At 46.0% G+C, this 24,893-nt stretch overlaps 1 protein-coding gene across 10 annotated transcripts in view; it reads right to left on the minus strand.

The window, feature by feature from the left end:
• Positions 1 to 24,893, minus strand: part of BCL9 (BCL9 transcription coactivator) — a 103,090-nt gene that overhangs the window by 26,139 nt on the left and 52,058 nt on the right. For 2 of the 10 annotated variants that reach the window (XM_083611453.1, XM_083611455.1), the window contains exon 2: positions 3,465 to 3,551. The gene's annotated coding sequence lies outside the window, so the exon portion shown is untranslated. Of the gene's footprint in view, positions 1 to 404; positions 445 to 3,464; positions 3,552 to 12,208; positions 12,227 to 12,366; positions 12,607 to 12,718; positions 12,935 to 12,972; positions 13,220 to 24,893 lie in introns of those variants that run through there. The other 8 variants (XM_083611461.1, XM_083611460.1, XM_083611456.1 and 5 more) reach the window with 8 other exon arrangements.

A 24,893-nucleotide genomic window follows, 5' to 3' on the forward strand; every position in this document is an offset into this window, starting at 1 on the left:
GATGTGATGTAAGCAATGGCCATTACAGGGACAAGAATCAAGACTACTGGCTTGCACTGCTGTAGCTTGCATGTGATCCGATGCACGAGAGTTAGAGCAGAGATAAATGAAGACCATGGCCAGGATTAAAATCATGGAGAAGATTCATTCATTTATTTTAGAAATATCCATCTTGTGCCAATTACCATAACTTAAGGCTTTTGTTAACACTTGGCAACGATCTCAACACTGCTCCGATATTTTGCACATATTTTCTTTATGATTTAAAATTTATAGAATTGATTTGTGAAGCACAATTGTCTGTATGTTGATGGAATGTAACTTCAAAAATTGAACAGTAAACAATATGCACAGACAATTCCATCATTCACATTTAAAAATCACTAAAAATAATTAAAGAGTACCTTGAGCTTAAAAAAATAATTCAAGCGAAGATTTTTTTGCCTGTTGAAGGATAAATGCAAACAGGTTTTCAAAGCTAGTGGTTAGAACACCAATATAAGTAAGATCAGTTGTCTGAACAGGTGGATAACTTTGACAGTTTCAGCCATGGTCTGCTTCAAACTGCCTGCCCTAGAGATAGATAAAATTTTGATTCTTTGACATACTTGAGGCACTAGCCAACACTTACTGTCCAATAGACTGAGAATAGATGGGTAGATTCAACACCACCTATAAAAGGAAGTCCTTGGACATTCAACTAATCCCTGTGACTACAGTATTTAAAACAACTGCAATATCAAAAGAGGTAAATTATCTAATTAACAGATGTAGTCCCTTGCCCGAGCTTTAAACATCAGCAGTTTCTTCGAAGTTTCAAGTTGATGGTGAACAGTCTCCCACCCCACTGTTTTCACAGTTGTTTCTGCTGCTTGGATAGCCAGTCACTTATCTTACTGTAATGTACAGATGCTATGGTTGTGTTCAACAGCTTCCCGCAACTGCTACTGATTTAGTGCTAAAGATAAACAAAGGATACATATTTTCAAGCTGGCTTCTGCAAGCATCCTGGGGGACTCTGTGGTTTGGACTTTACTACCTCTGCCAACCCCACCAATTTCCCAGTCTGCTATTTGAACTGACAGGGACCTGCAGTTCCTTCTGTGATTTGTGGGATCTGGGTGCGATGAACCAGCATACCCAACACCCAAAAACCCTCCAACTGGAAGGGAGCCAACTTTTAGCCTGAGGGGTGTGTGATACTACCTTGTGCCTTGTATCATTGTTCTGCTTGTACACAGTTTAGAGCACCCATGAAAGATGGGGAAAACGAAAGAGCCAAACAAATCTTATCGTGCACCGTCAGTCTGAATTCTCATCTACTTCCATATTCAGATGTTACACTCAATGACCAGACTAAGATAATTCTTTTAGTCCAGATGGATAATTTGCTATAAGGCACTTTAACATGGATATTTAAGCAAATAAATTTGTGTGATAAAGGTTCAGAGGCCCCAAACCTCAAAATAACCAAGGAGTTCCTTATGCAAGGATATTTGACTTTCCTAAGAAGATATGGATATGAGACCCATACCAAAGATTAAGCCATATGGTAAGGACATGTACCCTCAAGGTAAATATTAACTAGCCTAACATCTGCTAAAGGAAATACTGTCTTGAGAGCTACTGCTGAAGTTCTTCATCAAATCTTAAAACTCAATTATAAAACATTTTCAAATAACTAGCAGAATAAGCTGTGTTAAGACAACATTTGCACTGTTCCCTTTGTCAAAGGGTTCCAGTTTCTTCAGTAAGGAAACCTAACAGCAGAATGTTATCTTTGCAACCAGTAAGTGCACTACAGCTTCTTTAAATGCCATCCTACCCTCAAATACATTTACAATATATTTGGGGAAAAGTAGACTCAATATCCATCCCTTGCTTATTAGTGCTTTAAATGTTGAGAATAGCAGGATCAATTTCATATGGGGGTGGGGGAGAAAAGAGAATGATTTCCCCCCCCCCCCCAAGCTTAGAGTGGCTTATTGAAAGAACCTACAAGGTATTTTGAATAAACACTCTGAATTATACATTAACGAAGAGGTACAAAATTTAGCTGAAGTTCAGTGAAATCACATTCTCCAGAGACTGAAAATTTGTCCATCAACAGTCAACCTCCTAAAATTCTGTAACCAAAGTGTGCTGTGATAACTATTACTCATTATGTTGAAGTCTTCTCACTGCTATAGCTGGAAGATGTTGCACTCAAATTCTTGGCCAAGAATAAGCAATTGCAATCCATACAAAACAGAACTGACAATAGCTCCAACTTGGTAACAAGACATATAAAAACCTTGTGGTCTAGTGTGCCTGTTTAAATTACAGGTGAACAGCAGTAAAAGAGCAGTGTAAGAATGTCTGAAAATCCGTAAGTAGAATTTGAAATCAGAAAGTTCACAATATGCTTCCTTCATACCTATAGCTGATATGTTAATTATAAGCAGTACCATAATAAATATCCTCTTTTGGATTATGTGAGAACTGACTTCTTAAACTGGCTTAATAGTGGGCTTTCCTGTAACCGCAAGAACAAGCTATATTCTAAAACTGGGATGGGGAACCTATTGCTCTTCAGATGCTGCTGGCATGGCCAATGATCATTGCTGGTCTAACGAAAGTTTTGGAGGGCCACAGGTTGCCCATCCCTGATTAAAATTAAAAGAGGAAGTATGTAACACTGGACTGGTTTGAATGACACTGTAATCTGAAATATGACTTAGCAGGGATCATGCAAGCGTGCAGACTCCCAGAGGGGATCTTGCAGGCACTTTACTACTCCCCAGTCTCATGGCATGTTGAGCTAAGCCAAAGTTTGGCTTAGTGTGCCACCTGAACCCAGGCTCATGGTTATGTTTTCTCCTCATTATCAAAGGGCTGGAGCCAACAGCAGATTTCTGCTTAACTCAGTGTGGCACAGGAGCAAAAAGGACCAGGGAACAGCAAATTGGCTGTGAGCTCCTATACATTCACACAGTTCCACTACACCATAGTTTGGCTTACCGGATTGTTGTGCAAACCAGGCCACTGTCTCACATAAGAAACATACAAAGCTGCTTTATATCAATTCAGACTACTGGTTCACTAGGCAGTGCCATCTATTACAACTGACAGACACACTAGATCCTCAAGGAGGTCTTTCCCTGGTTATTTTAAATCTGGAGATGCTACAGACAGAACCTGGGGTCTTCTACATGTACCACCGGGTACAATGCAAGCTTTGGTAACAGAAAAACCAGCCAAATGTGCACCCCCCATTTGTAGTACTAACTCCACAGGCACTAGTGAGCGACACATTAGAGCACACCATGTTTCTCAGCAAATATCAATGTTATCCTAAAACATAGCAACTGAAGACAAAACACAGTGCATTTCTAACAGATTAGCATGCAAATGAAGGTTCTTTGGAAACAGAGAACTACAAGTCAAGATATAAAATTCTATAAGGAAGAAAAGTGTGATCTTACCATGATCGGAATTTTAAACAAAGTACAGCATCAGTTCTGGGTATCTTTGAGCAGTTCGTCTCACAAACACGTCCAGCATTTAGTTGTCTAGGAGAAAAAGATACAAGAATGTAGTAGGTATCTCTACTGAACGTAAAAGCTATGGATCACTACAGATGTTTAGAGCTGTATAAACAGTGGAGTCAAAGTTTCTTTTCACAGCAGCTGAAACCTGAAGTATCAATATTCTGCTTATGGTTCTGTGATCAAGAAAACCGATTTCTTAACTGCGACTAACTTGTGCACATTGCTCAACAAAGCCTAGGTTAACTTTGTCATACTCATGTAGTAAAGATCAAGAATATAGACTTTTACTTTTATTTTTTGGTAAGGAATTTAAGGGAAGTGGTGATTTCAGATTCCTAGACAACAGCACTAAGTTTCAGCTGCCCAGCCCAGGGCTACACTGTTTAAAAAGCCCCACCTTCAGCTACTAGATGTTCTGCCATTATCATCTCCCATTTCTAAGCTTTTTGTACATAAGTTTTATTCACAACCACAGGAAAACTTTCTTTGGTTAAAATAAAATGCCAGCACTCTCACTGTAAAGGGAAGCAATGTAATCTAAGCAACATTTCATGCTGTAATCTTGCATCACATATGGCCTGGTTCTGATAGTATGGCTAAACCATGGTTTGGCTCTTAGGGCTCTGCCCTGGGTTCACAGACACTCCTCTCTCTGGGTCTCCAATTATCTCCTCCACTTTCCAGTTTATGGAAACCACAAAAGAAGAATATTGCTTAAGGTGGGGAGAGGAGAAAACACCCATGTGCAACCAGAAGTCTAGAAATCTTAGCTGGTCTTGCTAGCCAACTTGGTCACCAAGACTTTTCTCCTTTTCTCTATGCAAGATCAAGAAAAATCCCCTGCTCCTCAGACCTGCAAATATAAATGTAGCTCAGGTGTGGGGCTGTTCCTGCACTTTGGCCTTCAGCCCCAGCCCAGATTTGCAGAAATCAGAGATGATTCCTACAGTTGTAGAAGCCCAAGGTGCACACAGCACCATCAGTAGTCCGGCCTAACCTCTAGAATGATCCCGCTTCCCCCTGATAGCCACTGTGGTGAAGTTGTTTAATTCAGAGTAGGATTGCGACTCTGTTCAACAACCCACCTCAATCAGCCAATAACTGTTTCTCCACTTAACTAAATCTGTGAAACCATGTAGGGTTAGGGAAATAAAGTGGGATATAAATACAAAATAGATATCTAGAGCTTGTTCGTGCACTAAGAGCACTTTGGAAGCCAAGGGACAATGAGACAAACCCAAATAATCCTTTCTAGATATAGAGAAGGGTGCAATAATGTTCCCTTTTCCTTACTCTGTTTCATGTAATTCAAAAGTCCAGCATAACTGTGGAGACATATCCATGTTCCACCAGTAGGGCCAAGAGATTTATCATCCTCCGCAGAGGATGATGGACCATTCAACATGAGCAGTGATGTTATGGCCCCCTATAGGCAGTTTCTTTCAAGAGATCTCAAGATACGGTAGTTTCAATCAGAAACCCCCCCCCCAAAAAAAAACCCAAAAAGATTAGTAACTTCTGCTAGGAAAAAATAATTCAGCTCCTGGAAAGAGCTTTCTCAAAACATTTTCACAAAAGGAACATGCCTTCAAAGGGAGTGATCCTGGAGCTATCATAGAAAAGGTCCTCCCCACCAGTCTCTTAAAAGAGGGCCTGTTCAACAAGTCAACTATCACCCAGAAAACCTTAAACTACCACAAAATAATTATGAAGGAGGCTTCAGCTGTACTTCCCTCACCCAACACTCCTCTACATCTTCCAATCCTCTTCACTGAAAGGAATATTTATTTTATTTAACTTAACTTATAGACCACTTAATTAAAAAAATACCTAAGAGGTCCACACAGCAGAAATTCAACTGCTCTCATGAGGGTCACACAAGTAAATGAAAGGGAAACTGGCCTCTCTCACTGACCATCCCTTTAAAATAGATAAAATAATATAAAATAATACCCTCTACTTTTCAAAATCCTGACAGCTTCATACAAGCCCATATCAAAAAATCATGGGTAGACCCACTCTGAGCACCATCACCTCCAGCAGGCAAACATCAGCTCTCACCAAAAGGTCTCTTGCACAGACCAGAAAACAAACTCCTTCTCTTCCAACACATAGGTAAGATTGGCACATTACTTACCGGTAACTAACTAGTCAACAGTCAATTGACTATGTATTATTTGACCATGGTCAAATATTTTCAATATTCCACAAAACGATGATGCTTGAAAATTTGGCCGGCTGCTTATTTAGCACAGCTGTCTTTTTTTGGAAAAAAAAGTTTTTTGTTTAATAGTTGCTACTATATGGTTTTATTTCTGTCTTCATTTTTTTGAAGTACGGCAACCGCAGGTTGGCTGTTCCAGGATAAAAGCCCAAGAGAACTTTTCCGTGAATTGCACGCAGTTGTAAAAACGTTGCCTAATACCACTGAGTTATACTTTACATGAACAGGTCGTTACTAAAGCTGGTATAAAAAGTGGCAGCCAAGATCCATTTCACACAGCATACCAGAATGACACCTATTCCCACACCAACCGGCCAGTGCCTTGAGAATTCTGCTGAAGCCCTTCTCCATGTGCCCCCATCAGTGGTGAAGGCATGTTAGGGGTCAGTGGGAAAGGGATTGAAAAGAAAGCTGCCAATACTGTGGTGCCTTTCTGTGGTGTAACCACATTTGGATAACTCTGTACAACTCTCGTCGCTGCATCTCAAGGAAGATATTGTAGAGTTGGGCAAGGTGAAGAAAAGAGCCACAAAAATTACCAGAGCACTACAGCAAGACACCTATAAGGAACAGCTACAACATTTGAACCCAGTTGGTAGTGGAGTGGTGGAAGAGTAAGGCAGGCATGATAAAAGTGTAATAAAATTAAGCACCAAGTAGAGGAAGCGAATAGAGAGAAGTTTTTCCTTCTTCTCTCATAATACTAAAAGCAAGGGTCATCCAATGAAGCAGAGAGCTGGGAGATTCAGGACAGACAAAAAAAAGGACTTCTTCACAAAGAACAGAGTTAAACTTTGGAATTCACTGCAACAAGATGTATTAATGACTACCAATTTAGAGTTTTAATTACGTTTTATCTGCCATGAATTTGTCTCCCAAGGGTTACTAATCATGATGGCTACTTATGAGCTCCAGGATCAGAGGCAGCAAGCCACTGAATACCAGTATCAGAAGAGCGGAGAGTGCTTTTCTGTTCATATCCTACTTTTGGGACTCTGGGAGGCATTTAGTTGGCCACTGTGAGAAATCAGATGCTGGATTAGACAGGCCTTTGAACTGATGCTAAAGGGCTCTTCTTCTGTTCTTACTCAATCACAAAGGAGTTTGCTTTTTCAGCATTGGCACCCCATTTATGGAATGTCGCCCCTAAAGTGGTTTGGCATGGCACCTATGCTGCACTCTTTTCAGCACCAGGCAAAAGTTTTACTCAGCCAGGCATTTAAATTGGCTTTATTTCTAGTTCTGCTTTTAGGGGTTCTATTTGATATCTTCTAGTTGTTTCCCATACTACGATATAATTTGATTATACACTGCTTTAATATCCAACCAGGATATTTAAATATGTGCGTATGTATGTATACTTCTCTTAAATAATTAGATTAATATTCAGTTATGTATTATCCACATAGCTTGTCCTATAGTTCAGACTGCAACACTATGGTCTCTTGGAGGGCATCTGAGGGGCCTTGGGATAGATCAGATCTACCTCTCCAACCTGAGAGTGAGAGATCCAATGTTGAGGCCTTCTTATTTAACCAGAATGAGTCTTCCGGCATCCTGGCCCAACCAACATCCAACACTGGATGGTCCAAGAAGGAATACGGAGGGAAAGAGCTGGGATCCTGAGTCCTCCCAGTCTCCTGTCACACACCCAAACCAGGTTTATTTATTTAAGTAACACTTCTGAACATGTTTAAATCTCTTCTTCCACTCCCTCTAGCAAAAATGGAAAGGGAAATGTCAAAACAGAAAAGCACAGCAGGAAATGGACGGAAGAACCCAAAGGCTTTCCACCACTCTCACTTTCATCCTGCTAGCTCAACTCGCAGGATTTTCAATTAAGGCAGTTGAATCTCCTTTGGATTTTGCTCCTCCCTTAACATTAGGATTGCAGTCTTAATCGCTAAAGCAAATCAATGTATCTTCCAGATACAGCAAGTTAAAGGATTCTTCTCTATGTAAATGAAGAAATGATTTGCTCATTTATCAGATATGAATACTTGCATGAAACACAAGCTTATGTTCACCTGGTGAAAATAAGTTTCCCTTGTCTGTCCAGTTACTATCAAATCCTGTATTATTATTTTTTGTTTTTAGGAGGGTGGAGCTAGCCCAAGGCAGAATGAAACAGAAAGGAGCAATACTGGAAAAAATAAGAAAAGAAAAAAATGCCCAGTGAGCAGATTCCCACACTTAGGCTGCAATCCTAGACTCAGCTGCTGGGGAGTAAATGCCTTTGAACGCAATGGGATTTACTTCTGAGTAGATATTACAAGACTGCACTGTCTTGTGCAAGACTCAAACTGTTAGGGGAGTTGGTTGTAAGACACAACCTATATTGAATGGTCTCTGTATAGATTAAAAAAAAAACCTAAAGCATGCAAAATTTACACATTGTGACAACGTCAATGAAAGGAGGCCTGGTTGTAATAATAAACCACTGAAGATAATATTCTAGTTGTAAATCAACAAGGTATACTCATCAGATTTAGGAAATATATGAAGTTGTATAGGCCTTGTTCCTTACTAATTTAACTCAATTCACTCTGTTACTATGTCAGGAAATTAACTGGAAGCTATTGTGGCTCACATGGCTTCCAATTAGTAACCTGGCACAATTTAAGGTTGTTAGTAACCTGGCACAATTACCTACGAAGCTCAAAATAGTTTGCAGCCAGGTTATTTAATGGAACACATCCACCCACACAAGTCTTCCCAACATTTAGGATAATCATCAGATCCCCTGCTCCATGCCCTTTCCATTCAGAGCCATGGATGGTAGGATGATTGGTGGGGATAGGACAGGGCCTTTTAAGAAGTGGTGTCGAGGCTACCTTCCCCAGGAAAACTAGTTGGCTCACACTCTCATAATCTTTAGATAGATGATCAATATTTTATTTTAACCTGGTTTTTGGAATCTTTTAACTTTGCATCCTGCTGCAACAAATGATTTATTGCTGGGTTTTAATACTATTTTATTACAATACTTTATGTTTTTAATATATTGTAAGCTCTTCAGGGGGCTCTTTTAACCCAAAACATGAGATATAAATATTCAAAAATAAACAAATTGCACACAAAAGTCAAATGCAAAGAACACAAATCAAATTCTCAAGCTTGGAGCTTATGAAGAAGTGGGAGATTTGTCTCAGCAGCTGCAGAGTGCTTTGGAGATGTTCTCAGGCCCCTTCTACGAATCCTTAAAGCCTCTCCTTAGCTCTAAGCAAGGGTCCCCATCACTTGAAACAAGGGCATGGTGATAATGTTTGGAAGCCACAACTTTTTGGGTGGCCACACAAAATTTGTATGCCCCTGACAAACTGAACTCCTTTGTTTTTGAAATTAGAAGCCTCAAACTTGTTGATTACTGAAGTATCTTTTTTGTTCTAAAAAGATTAATGCTTACACATACTTGTCAACTATTTAACCAATCGCTTTTTAAAGGTCAAGGGCACAACTACAATAATGAGATAGCTTATAGAATGCTGTCAGATGAAAGCACAGTAGGCTGTGGTAAAGAGGTAAAGAGACCCCTGACCGTTAGGTCCAGTCGTGGACAACTCTGGGGTTGCGGCTCTCATCTCGCTTTACTGGCCGAGGGAGCCGGCGTACAGCTCATGTGGCCAGCATGACTAAGCCGCTTCTGGCGAACCAGAGCAGCACACGGAAACACCGTTTACCTTCCCACCGGAGCGGTACCTATTTATCTACTTGCCATTTGTGCTTTCGAACTGCTAGGCTGTGGAGCACCCATCAAGGGTAACACCATGCCTCAATTCAGCTGCTCACTGTTACCTGGAGGGATTGGGAAGTGCAGAAGCAGACAAGTTTTTACTTCCTCTAGTCAAAATGAGATGCTACTGCTCAGCTAAGAAAGCAACATGACTAGTATTAGTTTGGTAACTCCCTCTTATCAGCAACCATTTCACTTCACACACACACACACACACACACCCCAGATGAGGTCCCAGGTCACTCTTATTTGGCTTAAAACCATAAGTGAGAACAACAAAAATCCTGAGCATTATTATTTAAAAGTGCAACATCTTCCAAGTTCAATAAAGATAGTCCATGTTCACCATATTCTAATACACCTGACTCATAAATGCAACATCTAACTTGACACCAAAATAATATGTCAAGTGACACGCTTTAGATAAATGTAAATCAATGTAAATTAGCTGCAGCTCTTCTGCTGGATTCCCCCCCTCCCCAGCACACATTGACCAGGTTGCTGAGCCCTACCTCAAGCAAAGCAAAATCAAGTAGATAAAGAGGAAATAAATGTACAGTATGTTGAATTAGTTTTACATTCCAAATTTGGTTTATCGACCAAAAATTTACCAGGTAGTTTTGAGCAAAACTAGCTCACATTCATCGCACTATTCCAACCAACTGGCTAAATTTCATTTCATCTGTAAGCTGAATGGAAGAGCCATAATAATGAGAACATACATGCCATTTAAAAGCATTTCTTAACAAACCACACTCAGACAACAGTATTCAAAGTGATATATAAATGAAGTTCTCAGCTTCATTTGTGGAAGTGCCCTCAGTTCCCCTCAGATAGAAAGTACTGAGGAATTACCCCTCCAGGAATTGCTGCAATGACTACAGACTGTGTACACTTGAATATATGAATTAAAAATAAAGCTGAATGGAAGCAAGTGATATTTGTGGATGATATGATGCGCCCACGCTGCTATACTCCAATGTGCTTTTCTTTTAACTACTTTTACACAAATGTTTTCTACCTTGCCACCATTTTACAACACATTAAAATAACTCAAGTTTCAGTGTGAACCAAAATAGACATTTTTTCCTCTCATCTTAACACAAGTTGATGGACTGCATTTTAGTCAGCCTACTCGGTTGTTTATTTAAATGGAGCATTAGTTTAGTAAGAAAAAAGTAGCAAACAGGGAGGTAGAATAAACTGAATGCAAAGACTGCCAATCTGAAGTTAAGATAGCACACCAGAGTATTTAGCATTTCAGAAAAAAACCAAGTTCTCTTTGTGTACTACCCCTTCAATGCTACATCAACATTCAAGTGACCTAAAGACCAGACTCAAGAAAGGCTAGGAGAAAAAGGCCCTACTGAATGTGTGGCCTCTCCTACCTAATTCAGCTTTGAAACTACGTACTAACTCTACATATCACAGGTCAAAACTTAGGAGCAAGTCTGTCTCCCCATTTACAAAAATGGTTTTGGAATGTAAGAGCAATTAGTCTATTACTTTAAGACCAATCCTAAGCTGCATGTGGTTCTAACTACAGAACTAAAAAATGACTGAACGTGTAAATTTCCAGGGTGGAGATAACCTCAACAGATTTGCACCATCTACCTACGCATGCAATTAAGCAAACAGGGACTGACCAATATTCACAGCACTTCAGGAGAAATTATCAAGCCCCTGATTTTTATCCCCCCCCCCCCCGCCCAAGATTTACAGCTCCCTTTAACTTGCAATGTGGAATAGTACTCCTTGCAGACTGGGCATCTAGTTCACAATCCCTCTGACCAGCATTGTTGGAAGGGGGAGCACTATGCTCTCTGGTCATGTACAGAAAGACCTCTTAAACAGCTCTGCACACCTTACTTTCTTAACAGCCTTGCGGAGGGTCACCTACAGCCACCCCATTTCCACACACTGGATCCACAAACCATTTTCTTACCCCCTTGCACTTTTATTCTTCTGTACTGCCCCCTCAGGCCCATGGCGACTGCTTGGCAGCCCAGAAGACACAAACACACACTCCGTCCCTCTTACCCCCCCCCCACCTCAAAGCCTAAAGCAGCTCCTCACCTCCAGAAGCATCTGCAAAATCCTCCCCCTTTCAGCGGCGACCCACAATGGCAAATCCCCTTATTTAACTGGAACGGGGAGAAGGAAAACGGGGGTGGGGGAGTGTGAAGCGTTCCTTACCCCCAAATTCCCAGGCTCACTCCGTTCCTTCCACCCTGTTTTCCTAACCCAGGCTGCCTTCCTCCGTTACCCACAGAGACGCACGAGCCCCCCCCGCCCCAAAAGGGCTGGCATCTCATGCCCAGACACCCGCCTTGCCACAACACGCACACTATCCACACACACACCCAAGCGCATCCACATACTACTCCGTGTACACAGATAGCCCACCCGCCCCCCTTTTCCCAGACTCAAGGTTTCTCTCCCCCCCCCCGGCCGTTTGTTCTTCCCCTCATGCGATGGACACGCCTCCTCCCTCCGGCCTCCTCCACGGCTCTCCTTCCAACCCGCCCCCCCCCCCGCCCGCCCGCCTCGGGCGGCTAATCGGAGCCGCCCCCACCCCCGCCTCGCTTTGCCAAGCGCCGACCCCTCCCGCCTCTTTCCCTCCCGCCCGCGCCCCCACCTCACGCTCCCCGCGCCAGGTTTTTCGACCAGCCCCCAAACTCCGAAACTTTCCCCCGAAGAGGCAGGCGGGAGGGCGGTTACCCGGCGGCCCCTCGTCCTCTCGCCGCGTCGCCCCCCCCCACCAGCACCACCTCAACACACGCGCGCGCACAGCCCGCCTCCCCACGGCCCGCAGTTTCCACGGGTGCCGCTGGCACCATGCGGAGGATCCTCCTGCCCGCCTCCCTCCGCACGCTCACCGCTCTTGCCCACCAAGGGCGGAGGGGCCTGGCCCGGCCGGGGGGCACCTCTCAGCCCCGGGCAGGAGGCGGCGGCGGCGGCGCAGCGTCTCCCCCCGGCGACGGCGAACTCGCTCCTTTCCCGCAAACACACACAGGCTCCATTGTCCGCCAGCCAGCCAGCCTCCCCCCTCCTCCTTCTCCTCCTCCCCCTCTCCCACATGGTACCGCCCATCGCCCCTCGGCCTCCCTCCTTCTCTTGCGCGCGCCCCCCCCCCCGTCCGCTCCCCGCGAGTGAAGCAGCCTATCGCGCGCGCGCTTCCCCCAACCCCCCCGGCCCACCCAATCAATGGAACGTCCCCTCCTCACTCACGGGCAGACTTTGACTTCTCCAAGCCATCGGGGCCGCCTCGCCTCCCCAGCAACGGGAATGGTAGTGTCCCGGTGGAGAGGAGAGGGGGGGCTAGATCCCCCCCTTTCCTCTCTCTCGGAATGGTATCAACTGATTCCTTAAAGAGACAGGCCTTGAATGCATGGGTCCTTCCTCCCCTGTAAAGCAGCACCGCCCTCACCTCCCTCCATTCATCCTGGCACCGCCCCCGCAATTAGCATAGGCCAGCCCCATACCTCAAGGTAGTTTTCTTTCCGCCGCCTCTTCCCTCTTAAAGACGCAGCCACCCAATGGCACTTCTTAAAGCGACAGGCTGCCCTTTAAAAAAATAGATTCTTCCCCCCACCCCACACACACACCCCGCAAAGCCATCTCCACCAGGAACTCCTCGGAGCCAGCCTGGAATCTCGGCACGTTTATTTCAAGGCATCAGAAGGCATAGAAGTGTCTCTGTGGCAATGCGAAGGGGAGGCACACGTCCCAAGCCTAAGCCACACCCAGGCAGGGCGCGCACACACAAAACACACACACACACGGAGGCTCTGCACACTTCCCACACCTCAGGGCCCCTCGTCTCCCAGGTACGGCAGCCGCACCGCACGCTGCAAAAGCACACACGACACCTCGCCGCGCTGAGATGCGTAAGCCTGAAGCAGGCTCTTACCAAAATCAAGAGACAGGGCGAGTGAGGCAGGGAGTCGGGCTGCAGCGCAGCACAGGGCGAACACACGTTCTCCTCCAGCCTCCACTTGCCCCCCCCCCACAAAATAGCAGACACTGATTTAAAGAGCATGTCTGCACCATCCATCTCAATTGCAGGCGCACAAATTGGATTTTGCAGAATTAAAAGCCGAGCTCTCTGGCCGGGAGGTCGGGGTCGTTGTATTAATTCAGGAGATGCATTCCATCTCGGCGATCGGGCGGCCCCCCGAATCTGATCGGCTCCCAGATTTATTCTCTCCTTCCAACCTCACACGCCCGCTCCCCCGTCTTGTGTGCCCTATTACATAAACCCTGCGGGCTATCAACAAAACCAAACGCAACTCACGCTTTAAATTTGCTAGGTATACTCCAGATCCATTAAAATCTATGGAATTGTGCTCATTGGTTTCGATAGGTATGTGGATTGCACCCGTATGACACTTCGTTGGCAAAACAGACATAAAAAAGCCAAAAGGCGGCGGGGGAACCATGTTCATATTGATTTAATACAGCTCCTCTTGGCCTGTGGATTGTGGCTAGCTACAGATATCCACAAACCACAGTGGTTATAATGAATTTGCAGGGTGAAATATACTCAGAGTCGCAAAGTGATTTCATGCTCTTTATTCAGCTCATAGTGGTGAGGAGGAATGAATGAAAGTCCCCTCAAGGTATCTGCTTTATATACATTATTTACACAATGGGCTGCACATGATTGGCTAATTCCGGAATTCTACTGTAAGCCAATCAGGTTGTGGATTCACTTCTATCTGGAGCATGATTGGGTGGTTCCTGCCAACCAATCATATTGCTGCATTGTTCTAGGACCAATCTGACTGCTGCATTCTGAATCCTATTGTTCTAGGACCAATCAGACTGCTGCAGTTTGGATCCTATTCAACTCAGTACATAACACCCCTCCCCTCTAAGTTCCAGTCCTGCCCGGGAGGTCGCATTCATAGTCCTCGAGGTACGCCGGTGGCCTACGTGTGCGTTGCGGCCTGGGGTGTTCCCTGGTCCGGGGTTCAGGTTCTGGCTCATGTTCCAAGGATGCTGGCTGTGATGGGCCTGTCTGGTCTGGTGCAACCGGCTCGCTCAGTCGTGGTTCTGGTTCCGGTGTCCTTTTGGCTTCGCGGGTCCTCTCTGTATTTACTGATTCTGCCTCTCCTGCTGGCCCCTTGCGTCATGCGGCGAAGGGTGTCCTTGGTGGTCCGCACCATGCGTTCTGCTTGGCCATTGGTGGCAGGGTGGAATGGCGCCGAACGGATGTGGCGGATGGCGTTCTGCGCTGTGAAGGTTTGGAATTCTCCTGACGTAAATGCAGTCCCGTTGTCTGAGACGAGAGTGTCAGGGAGCCCGTGGGTTGCAAACAGCCTGCGTAGTACCCGGATGGCTGCGGACGTAGAAGTGGACGGTACCAGTGCGACTTCCAGCCATTTGGTGTAGGAGTCCACCACTATGAAGAATGTTTTCCCCTGAAAGGGGCCAGCGAAGTCCACATGCAGGCGTGACCATGGTGCTCGGGCGGACTCCCAGGACTGGACTGGGGCCCTTGGGGGATCTGGGCGGGATTCTTGGCAGGCCTGGCAGTGTTTGACCCAGGCCTCTATCTCTCCGTCGATCCCCGGCCACCACACATAACTCCTGGCAAGGGCCTTCATTCTTACTACCCCTGGGTGTGTCTCATGTAGGGCTGTGAGGACCCTTTTGCGGAGGGGCTGGGGAACAACGACCCTGCTTCCCCATAACAGGCACCCCTTGTGGGCCGACAGTTCATGTTTGCGGGTTGTGTAGCCGGCGAATTCTGGCCCGGGGCTGCTGCTGGGCCATCCCCTCCACACCCAGTCCAGGACGCGGGAGATGACCCTATCTTTCTTGGAATGGTGTGCAACTTCTTGTGCCTGAATGGGGCGGTCGGGAAGCAGCTCCAGGCTCATAACCTCTTGTGCAGGTGCTGGGTCGGGGCCTGTTTCCGGTAGTGGTAGCCTGCTGAGGGCGTCCGCATGGCCCATCGCCTTCCCAGGGCGGTGAATCAGTGCATACTGGTAGCTGGCAAGGAAAATTGACCACCTGAGGACACGAGGAGACAGCACTTGGGGGGTCTGCTTTTCGGAGGCAAACAAGCCAAGCAAGGGCTTGTGGTCAGTCACCACGGTGAAGGGCCGCCCGTACAAGAAATCATGGAATTTTTTTACTCCCTTCACGATTGCCAGACCCTCCTTGTCGATTTGCGAGTAGTTCCGCTCGGTTGCGTTGAGTGTCTGGGAAAAGTATGCCACCGGTACCTCTCTTCCATCCGGGAGTTGGTGTCCCAGGACAGCACCAATGCCATAGGGTGAGGCGTCGCATGCTAGCACCACCGGCAGCCTCTCGTCGAAGTGTGCCAAGACCGAGTTTGAGACAAGCAAGTCCTTGACTGCCTGGAATGCGGCCTCCTGGCGCTGGCCCCACACCCAAGGGGCCCGCTTGTCCAGGAGTCTGTGTAGGGGCTCCGCTACCGCCGCCTTGTGGGGAAGGAAGGAATGGTAAAAGTTCAATAGTCCCAAGAAGGCCTGAAGTTCAGTCTTGTTCTTGGGCGCTGGGGCATCACAAATGGCCCGTACCTTGTCCCCAGTCGGGTGGACCCCTTCTGCGTCCACCATAAATCCCAGAAAGTCCACCTGAGGCACTCCTAGTAGACATTTTTCCCGCTTCACCTTGAGACCCGCCATCTGGAAACGGTGCAGAACGGTGCGGAGGCGGTCCTCAAACTCCTCTGGTGTGGGCCCGGCAATCAACACATCATCGAAGAAGGGGGTGACGCCAGGAATCCCTTTAAGGAGAGAGTCCATTAGATTCTGGAATATGCCTGGTGCCACGCTGACACCGAATTGCAGCCGCTTTACCCTGAACGCTCCTCTGTGCGTCACAATCGTCTGTGCCTCTGCTGTGGCCTCATCTACTGGCAGTTGTTGATATGCTTGGGCCAAGTCCAGCTTGCCAAAAATTTTCGACCCAGCCAGGGTGGCAAGGACATGGCTGACCACTGGCACTGGGTATGCATGGGCTGTGAGGGCCTTGTTTATGGTACATTTGTAGTCTGCGCAGATGCGGACCGAACCATTCGGCTTGACGGGTGTGACGATTGGGGTTTCCCAGGGGGCATTAGGCACCGGCTCCAGCACGCCTTGCTCCACGAGTCGGTCCAATTCCTCGTCTATACGGGGTTTCAGGGCGAACGGGACCCGGCGGGCCTTGAGCCTGACTGGTCGTACTGCGGGGTCAAGTTGTAGAGCAATGGGGGGGCCCGTATACTGTCCCAATTTCCCATCAAAAACCCCCGGAAATTCCTTGCATATGGCGTCCACGTCCACTTGTAAGCTCGTGTGGTTCACCCCGGTGACGGCTAGCCCCAGTGGTCCAAACCATGCCAATCCCAGTAAGCTAATGTAGGGGCCCTTGACCACAAGCAAGTCCAGTTGCCGCGTCCGCCCTCGGTATTGCACCCTGAAGGTCCCCACCCCCATTGTGGGGACCTTACGTTTCTGGAAGTCCCGGAGGGTGAATGGGGCCGGCCTGAGTTTGGGACCCCCAGTAGGACACAGTTTCCTTAAGGTCCTTGCCGAGATTATGGATAGAGTTGAACCCGTGTCAAGCTCCATGCGGCATGGGGCCCCCTCTATCTGTACCTCTACATAAATTTTCTCTACGTTGGGGTGGGGCAACTGGTATACCTGGAAGTCCGTGAGCTCCGTCGAGTTGCCTTGGTGTGTTGGGCCCCGGGACCTGGGGCTCTTGGATTGGTCATCTGATGCCTGGCGTCGGGTGGGCCGAGCTCGACACACCCGGGCGATGTGTCCCAATTTTCTGCACTGCCTGCACTCTGCGTTGCGGAAACGGCAGGTCCTCCTCTCGTGACTGTCTCCACAGCTTGCGCAGTTCCCTGCTTCTCGTCGAGGCAGCTGTGGTATGTGGGCTGCTTGAGTGCGCTGCTGTACTCGGTGCACCTCCTCCCTGTTGGATCCTGAGTCGTCGGTGAGGTCTTCGTGGTGGACCCTCGGTTGGGACGGCTGGCTCGGCCGTGCCTCTTGCGTCGACCTCTCGGCAGCTTCCGTTGCCAGGGCCTCCTCCAGAGCGACCTGGAACGTTAGGTTCTTCTTAGCGTAGAGGCGTCGTTGCAGCTTCTCATCCTTCAGGCCACCGACGAGGCGGTCACGAAGCATGTTCTCCAGCTCTGAGAAGTTGCAGAACCGGGCAGCTTGGCGGAGAGAGGTCACAAACCCAGTTATGGTTTCCCCAGGGGCTTGCCGCTTTGCATAGAAGGCATTTCGACGAGCCACCACAGAGGGCTGTGGCGAAAAGTGCCCCTTCAGCTGTTCCATTATTGTTTTGTATGGAACAGTAGCGACGTCTTCGGGTGCAAGGAGAGCCCGGGCGATTTCAAACGTCTCCTCTCCGCAGACGCTGAAGAATATCGCCCTCTTCTTGGCGTCTTCTTCATCGGTGACCCCTTTGGCTTCTAGGAGGAAGGTGAAACGGGAGGCATACGCTTCCCAGTCTCCAGATGCTGGGTTGAACGGCGAGAAGCTGCTGTCGGTTGCCATTCTGAGTTCCTTGTGTCCCGGAGCTGAAGCCTGGATACACGGTGCGAGGCAGCGGTGCGGCAGGTGGCGGTGCTGCGGTGCTGTGTGTGGCAGTCAGCTCAGCGGGATCCCACCTTCGTCGCCAGTGAAATATACTCAGAGTCGCAAAGTGATTTCATGCTCTTTATTCAGCTCATAGTGGTGAGGAGGAATGAATGAAAGTCCCCTCAAGGTATCTGCTTTATATACATTATTTACACAATGGGCTGCACATGATTGGCTAATTCCGGAATTCTACTGTAAGCCAATCAGGTTGTGGATTCACTTCTATCTGGAGCATGATTGGGTGGTTCCTGCCAACCAATCATATTGCTGCATTGTTCTAGGACCAATCTGACTGCTGCATTCTGAATCCTATTGTTCTAGGACCAATCAGACTGCTGCAGTTTGGATCCTATTCAACTCAGTACATAACACAGGGATTAGCTTCCAGCATTTTTAATTTCCACACGTCTTTACAATTAAACGGCAATGAGATGAAATGAAAATTTGTGCCTCCTTTTCTTGTCTCTAGGAGGCAGGAGACTTAACCCTCTCCACCATATACTCTTACTAAAGTTCAATTCTCAAGTCTAACCCCTAACATATTTCCTCCTGTTTCGTTTCCTCACCCTCACCTTCGAGTGGGAATTTTGCACCTTACGTTTGCCCATCCCCTCTCAAACCCACCCCAAGAACAAAGAGATGGAAAACAGAATTGGCACTAACTTTTGTGAATATAGCTTCCCATTTTGAGCATAATGGAATACAGGAGGCAAATCCACATTGTCTCCTTCGTTGTATTTTGAACTGGAGGCACCAACCAATAGTAACAGAAACAGCTAGTTCTTCAGCTCCCTTTGTAGCTGAAATTCACTGGGGCTATCATGGGCACCACAGTCAAAACAAAAAAAATTTTTTTTCCTTCCAGTAGCACCTTAAAGACCAACTAAGTTAGTTCTTGGTATGAGCTTTCGTGTGCATGCACACTTAAGCTCATACCAAGAACTAACTTAGTTGGTCTTTAAGGTGCTACTGGAAGGAAAAAAAAATTTTTTTGTTTTGACTATGGCAGACCAACACGGCTACCTATCTGTAAATGGGCACCACAGTGGAGGATGGGGAAAGATGTGTCTGTAAGTCATGTTTCTGAAGTACACAACAAGCACTGAATGTGAACATGGAAAGTGGTAATTTAGCTTCCTAAGAACTTTGGCTTCCACTTACAAAAAACACACACAAAAAAAACAAGTTACTAGCCCTTATGGTTGCAGAAATGAATACACAGTGCCTGACACACACAGCCAAGAAAAAGGAAGCGTGTGGGACATGGGTGAAAGGGAGAGGTAGCTCTGAACTGCTTTTAATGGCTATAGTGTGTGAGGATATGTATTTAAGCATTGATTCTTTCACATACTTAAAAAAACAGCAAAAAGTGTGTTCTCATTGTGAGTACTCTATCATGTACACACAGAAATCAAGCCCAAACATGCAGATCTGTTGCACCAATAAGATTTGGGGGGCCAGTTTCAACTTTCCACAGTACAATTTAAAGCCCTTTGAAAACTTCCCAAACCATGGTGTACGTGTTTACCACAGGCTATGCCAGCTCTACAGTGCCATTTCCAAGCCTCTGAGAAGTTATCACCTGTACGCATTTTATATTTCATAAGGTCTCATAGAAGGTTTTTGGGTTTTATAAGGAACCTGCATGCTGAGTAGATAGCGCTCATCTGCCCATGACCCACCCACTCACCCAAGAACCTGTGCCCATTGGTGGAGAAGGAAATAAATGCACAAATAGGCTAAGTAAATGATCCTATCATAAACGGATAAAGAGAACAAAGTGATATGCATTAGGACCAAGACTAAAATATCTCATAACAAAATACACATCTTTATGGAAGGTTGATATGTGGTTTTCTAAATATGTTTCATAAACATCTGAAAGGCCCTGCAAATATTATTGTGCAGGGCGTAAATAGGAGGCTGTCTTTCAGAAAGCACAGGTTAAAAATCTGTTGCAATAATGATAATATTTAGTACTTATGTTGCACTTTATAGTGTTCCAAGCACTCCATGTACATTGTGATTCTTGTTACACTCCTCGAAAGTAGGTCAGCATTATTACACCCATATTGCAGATACAATTTCCATATCAGTTGCCTGTATCCACCCACTCAGTTTGCAGCTGGGGCAACCTCTTTGCACAGCTCACACTCAAAGACACTATTGGATAGCAGATCTCCTAAAATAATTTTATTATTATCAATTTTTAGTTAGTTTGCTAGTTGCCTTACAAAGACGGCCTGGAGGCAACATACTAGAAATCTGAAACAAAAAAAGTTTTTTTAAAAACACACAGACACACATAAAGAATTAAGATTATAATGTTTAAAAGCATATCAACTTCATTTATTTAAAATGGGATTAGATATTTTCATGGGAGGCAGGTCCTTGAACAGGCACTAGCCACAATTACTAAACGAAGCTTCCCAATTCAGAGACGACATTCCTTTGAATATCAGTTCTTGGAGGGTAGGCAAACAACAAGAGAACTTTTGCCTGAATGCCCAGAACTGTCTGGTTGACTACAGTTGGAAAAAGAATGCTGTACTTGAAAGACCCTTGCGTCTTTCCAGCAGGGCTCCTGCATTCTTAAAACCAGCGCAACAAGCAAGGTTTATATGCTAGTTTTTAAAGAAGCACTTTTTTAAAATGGTGTTCTCTATCCTCAGGCTAAAGAGGTGCAGTGCTTTCTGTCACCTCACCATTCCCCCACCTAGTTCCCAATTCATTTTGCTGCATGTGTAGGGCTTTTTCAGTGCTGGCACCCCATCTCTAGAGTTCACATGATCTCAGAGAGGTTTGCCAGATTCAAGCACTGCACTTTTTAGTGCCAGATGAAGGCCTTTTTATCTGCCCAGGCTTTTTAGAAGTTTATAATTGCTGTTTGATCTAACAGTTTTAAATCCTTTTTCCCTCTGGTTAATTTTGGTTTTATTGTTCTGCCCTTTACAGTTATTCGGTGGCTTTATGCTATTATTATATTTCCATCTGGTGGCAATGTAATCACTTAATTTACCATTAGATATTCTGCCAAACTTATACAGTTACTACACCAGGAGGACACGCATGACCATAATGCCACAAACCAGTTCCTTGTTAGTTCACAACTGTCTTTTCGTTTTCAAAAGCGATTTCAGTGTGGTACTGTTCAATTAGCTGATTTGTCTTTATAAACAATAACAGTGAGAGGTTTTTGTTATTGCAGTTTTGGCATATGTTCAGGTTTCTGATGATGCAAAAGCTAACTTCACAAGAGAGTTCACTCTATGCAGAGTAGTTTGCTGACATTGGCAACAAAGTTGTTTTTGAAGTCTAAGAAGCTACTATTTATCTCTGGGTTCATGGCAGCATCTTTAAATGCCCAAGGACGTATCCTTCCAGTTCAACCCCAAATTGAAGCTGGATTGGACCTCCGATTCAGAAACTGTCAGGACTTTTGTGGCATTCTGCAGAGGCCACATATAGTTCCACAGTGCAGAAATGGACAAAATAACCCACCAAATAACTTGCTCTCATAGAAAAACGCTTCTACCTGTCATTGTAACCTGAGCTCTTCGTTAACAGAGCCCTCATATTATGCCAGGGCCAGAAACACACCTCTGCTACATGGCCAGGAGAAAAAGGGAACATACATACAAAAAAATATTAAAGATGCATTAGAATGATAGACACTCCCGCAGTGTCCCAGGAAACACTACCACAGCCTAACAACAACAACAACAATTTATTATTTATACCCCACTCATCTGGCTGGGTTTCCCCAGCCACTCTGGGCCACAACTGGGGACTCTACTGCCACCAGTGCCCACATGACCCCCTCACCCCCGATACAAGGAGCTAATGACAATGTAATAATCCCACTCCACCCTGGCACACACTCTTACATCACCACGAGAACAAGACACAAAAAAAGCCCACAGCTTGTAACCCTGTTACAGGCAGTCCCCAGGCAACCTCACGGTCAGGGGTTCAAATCCCTTTATACCATTCACACACACTGTTTTAGCTGCAAAGCACAGAGAAAGGGAAGGAGAAAACACACCCACATAACTCCCTGGGCGAAATGACTCCAGAGAAAACACACACACAGAGAGAGAGAGAGAGAGAGAGAGAGAGAGAGAGAGCGCACCTGAATCAAAGATTTCGAGATCTACCCAGCGAAAGAAAAAACTTTTTTTGCCAAGTAGCTAAGGGGAGGAACCAGGACAGGCAACCAAGGCAGCCAAAGACACACACACAGATAGCAGCAGCCTCCACTGGCTCACTGCACAGCACTGAACATAGGGCCATCTAGTCCAACACCCTGCAATGTAGGAATCTTTTGCCCATCGTGGGGCTTGACCCTCAGATCAACATTCCAGAGGGAAAGCAGGAATATAGCCCCCTTCACCGTTTATATGACAGCAAGGTGGGCAGACTGTCAGCTCAGGAGTAAAAGAGAGGGAGTTGCAAACTCTGCACGGCAGCTCCCTAACCAGTTGGTTACAGCAGAGCTCAGTCACTGCATGAGGTCTTTGTCCTGTCCCCTGCCTCCCCCCCACCCCCCACAAGCACAGGGGATGCACAAGGAACTATCTGCACAGAATGGCTCATGTTTTGCATGGTGAAGGACCATGCTTCAAATTAAGACACACCCACCCCACCCTCATGCTAGAAAACAGGAGGGATGTTGGGTCTCCATACAAACAGGAGCAGCACTGCATGAACCAATAGCCTTGTCCCCGAATAGAGCAATTGCCTTTTGGCCCACTCTTTCCCCTGATGTGACCACCCCCCCACCCAATGTTGCCTCATATGCCAACCCTGTCAGGTAGCATCCTAGAAGGCTTCAATGCCCTTCCTGATCTCTTCTGCATTACACACATCCTTCGCTTTCCTAACCCAGTAACTGCAAAATACACCCCAGCACCAATCCCATTTGTGCGATCTGACAGACCCCAGGGAAATGGGGTGATCAGGGGTGGGGGGGAACCCATATCCACCACCTTCAGCAAAGAAGCAACACATGTGGCAAAACTGAAATCCTTTACAGAACAGTATCCAGGAGGCAGGAGATTCTGAAAGGGAAGTCAAATGTGTGGAATGCCAGCCAGGCACTCTAGTAAGGCTCTTGTGCCTTGGACAGTGGCAGGCTAGGAAGTTATGGCACCAGCTCCATGGTAGAAACAACTCCACCTGTTGCATAACTGTCTGTTGTGCAGTTTTCCAGGATACAGGAGCCTGCCTAGCACAAATATGTTAACAGCCCCATGAAAGAACAGTCAACAACATCTGGGTTGTTGCTGCTGATCACCAGGTTGGGCTTGTTGAGGTGTGGGGTAGACCTCTCTACCTTTGGGACAGTGGCCTGCAGAGAGCCCGGGAAGACAGAAAGAGGACAATGAGCAATGGTCAGCAGCTGCAGCATGTAGTACTTGAATCTAGATGCACAGCAGGTGTTTATGAAGCTGAGAGAATGAGTGGTGCTATCTAAGCGCGGACCTGAGAAAAACAATACAGGCATATAGCTCCCCCTTGCAGATTGTAGTGAAACACTGTGTGCACAAGGGCAGTTTGTTCTGCTCCGTGCATCTGGGCTGTGATCCTGCAAGGCAAAAGGCCTCTTGAGCCTCTGCCCAGAGATGATAATGGTATTTGCCAACAGAGAGCTTACCTGCATGTGGGAGTGAATCTTTCTCCTTTGTGGAGATTACTGCTCCCCACGGTTAAGAGAGAAGAGTGCTAGAGCAAAGACAGTTTGTGCAAGACATAGTATTCACTCATGGCAAAGTGGCTGGGCGAGACAAGGGAAACAGCTGTAGCAGTTACACATGAGGACAGGTGTTCCCCTTTCCCTTGCTTACTTGTGTGATGCTCTGTTTTGGCACCCCCGGTTTTGCGAATGGAGTCTGTTTGTGTCTGGAGTCCTATGCTGAGGGTCCTGTGCTGTAAAGGTTCTATGCAGAGAAGTGCTATCAATGAGCTCAAGTTCATTCGCATAAATCTGCCTTGTGGAGGCAGGCTGCTTTGCACAAGGCACTCTGTGTGCAAAGCACCCTTTTCCCCATAGTTAGCCATCACCAGAGATCTTTCTTGTGAGCCATTAGCAGGCAGGCAGCTGTAGCTATTTGCCCTCTCATCTGAGGGCTTGGATACACTTCCGCCTAGAAAGCACAGGTCCAAGCAGTTTTGCCTTTGCCCCACAACTTCCCCCTAGAAAACTCACTCTTTAGTGATAAAATTGGAACAAACTGCAATCGGTGGAAAACCTGATTGCCGTTTGCTCCAATTCAGTGCTAAACAACGGGTTTCCCCAAAGGAAAGCAATGGGCTAAATGAAAGTCTGGATAAGCCCTCTGTTGTGGTCTCCTTCTGTGACAGTGGTGACTAACCAGTGGGCTATAGTTGTGCCCACCCCCATAAGTTTTTCGTGGCTTCCCAATAATGTATCTTTAAAAAAGAATTATTATTATATTAGTTTTAAAAACAAAACAAAAACAAACTATGAGTCCCTCACTATGATGCCAAAAGGTTTTGTTGTCGCTGCACAAGGAGTCTCCAATTTTTGTCCATTTTAATTTTTTAAGACATTTTAATTATTACTTTTAAAAGAAATCTCCCAGCTTTCATAGGTGCCCTGATGTGATTCCCCAATTTGTCATAATTTTCATTAAAAAAAAAAAGATTACACTGCACTCCCCTCTGCTGTGATTCCCTGATGCCAAAAGGTATTTTTCACCCCTATTTCTACTTAGAAAAGAAATAGTCACACCCCTTTTAAAAACTTTGGCCATGTCCACTTCGTA

The sequence above is a fragment of the Podarcis filfolensis genome, assembly GCF_964270895.1.
Source record: "Podarcis filfolensis genome assembly, chromosome: 4".
Lineage (NCBI taxonomy): Eukaryota > Metazoa > Chordata > Lepidosauria > Squamata > Lacertidae > Podarcis > Podarcis filfolensis.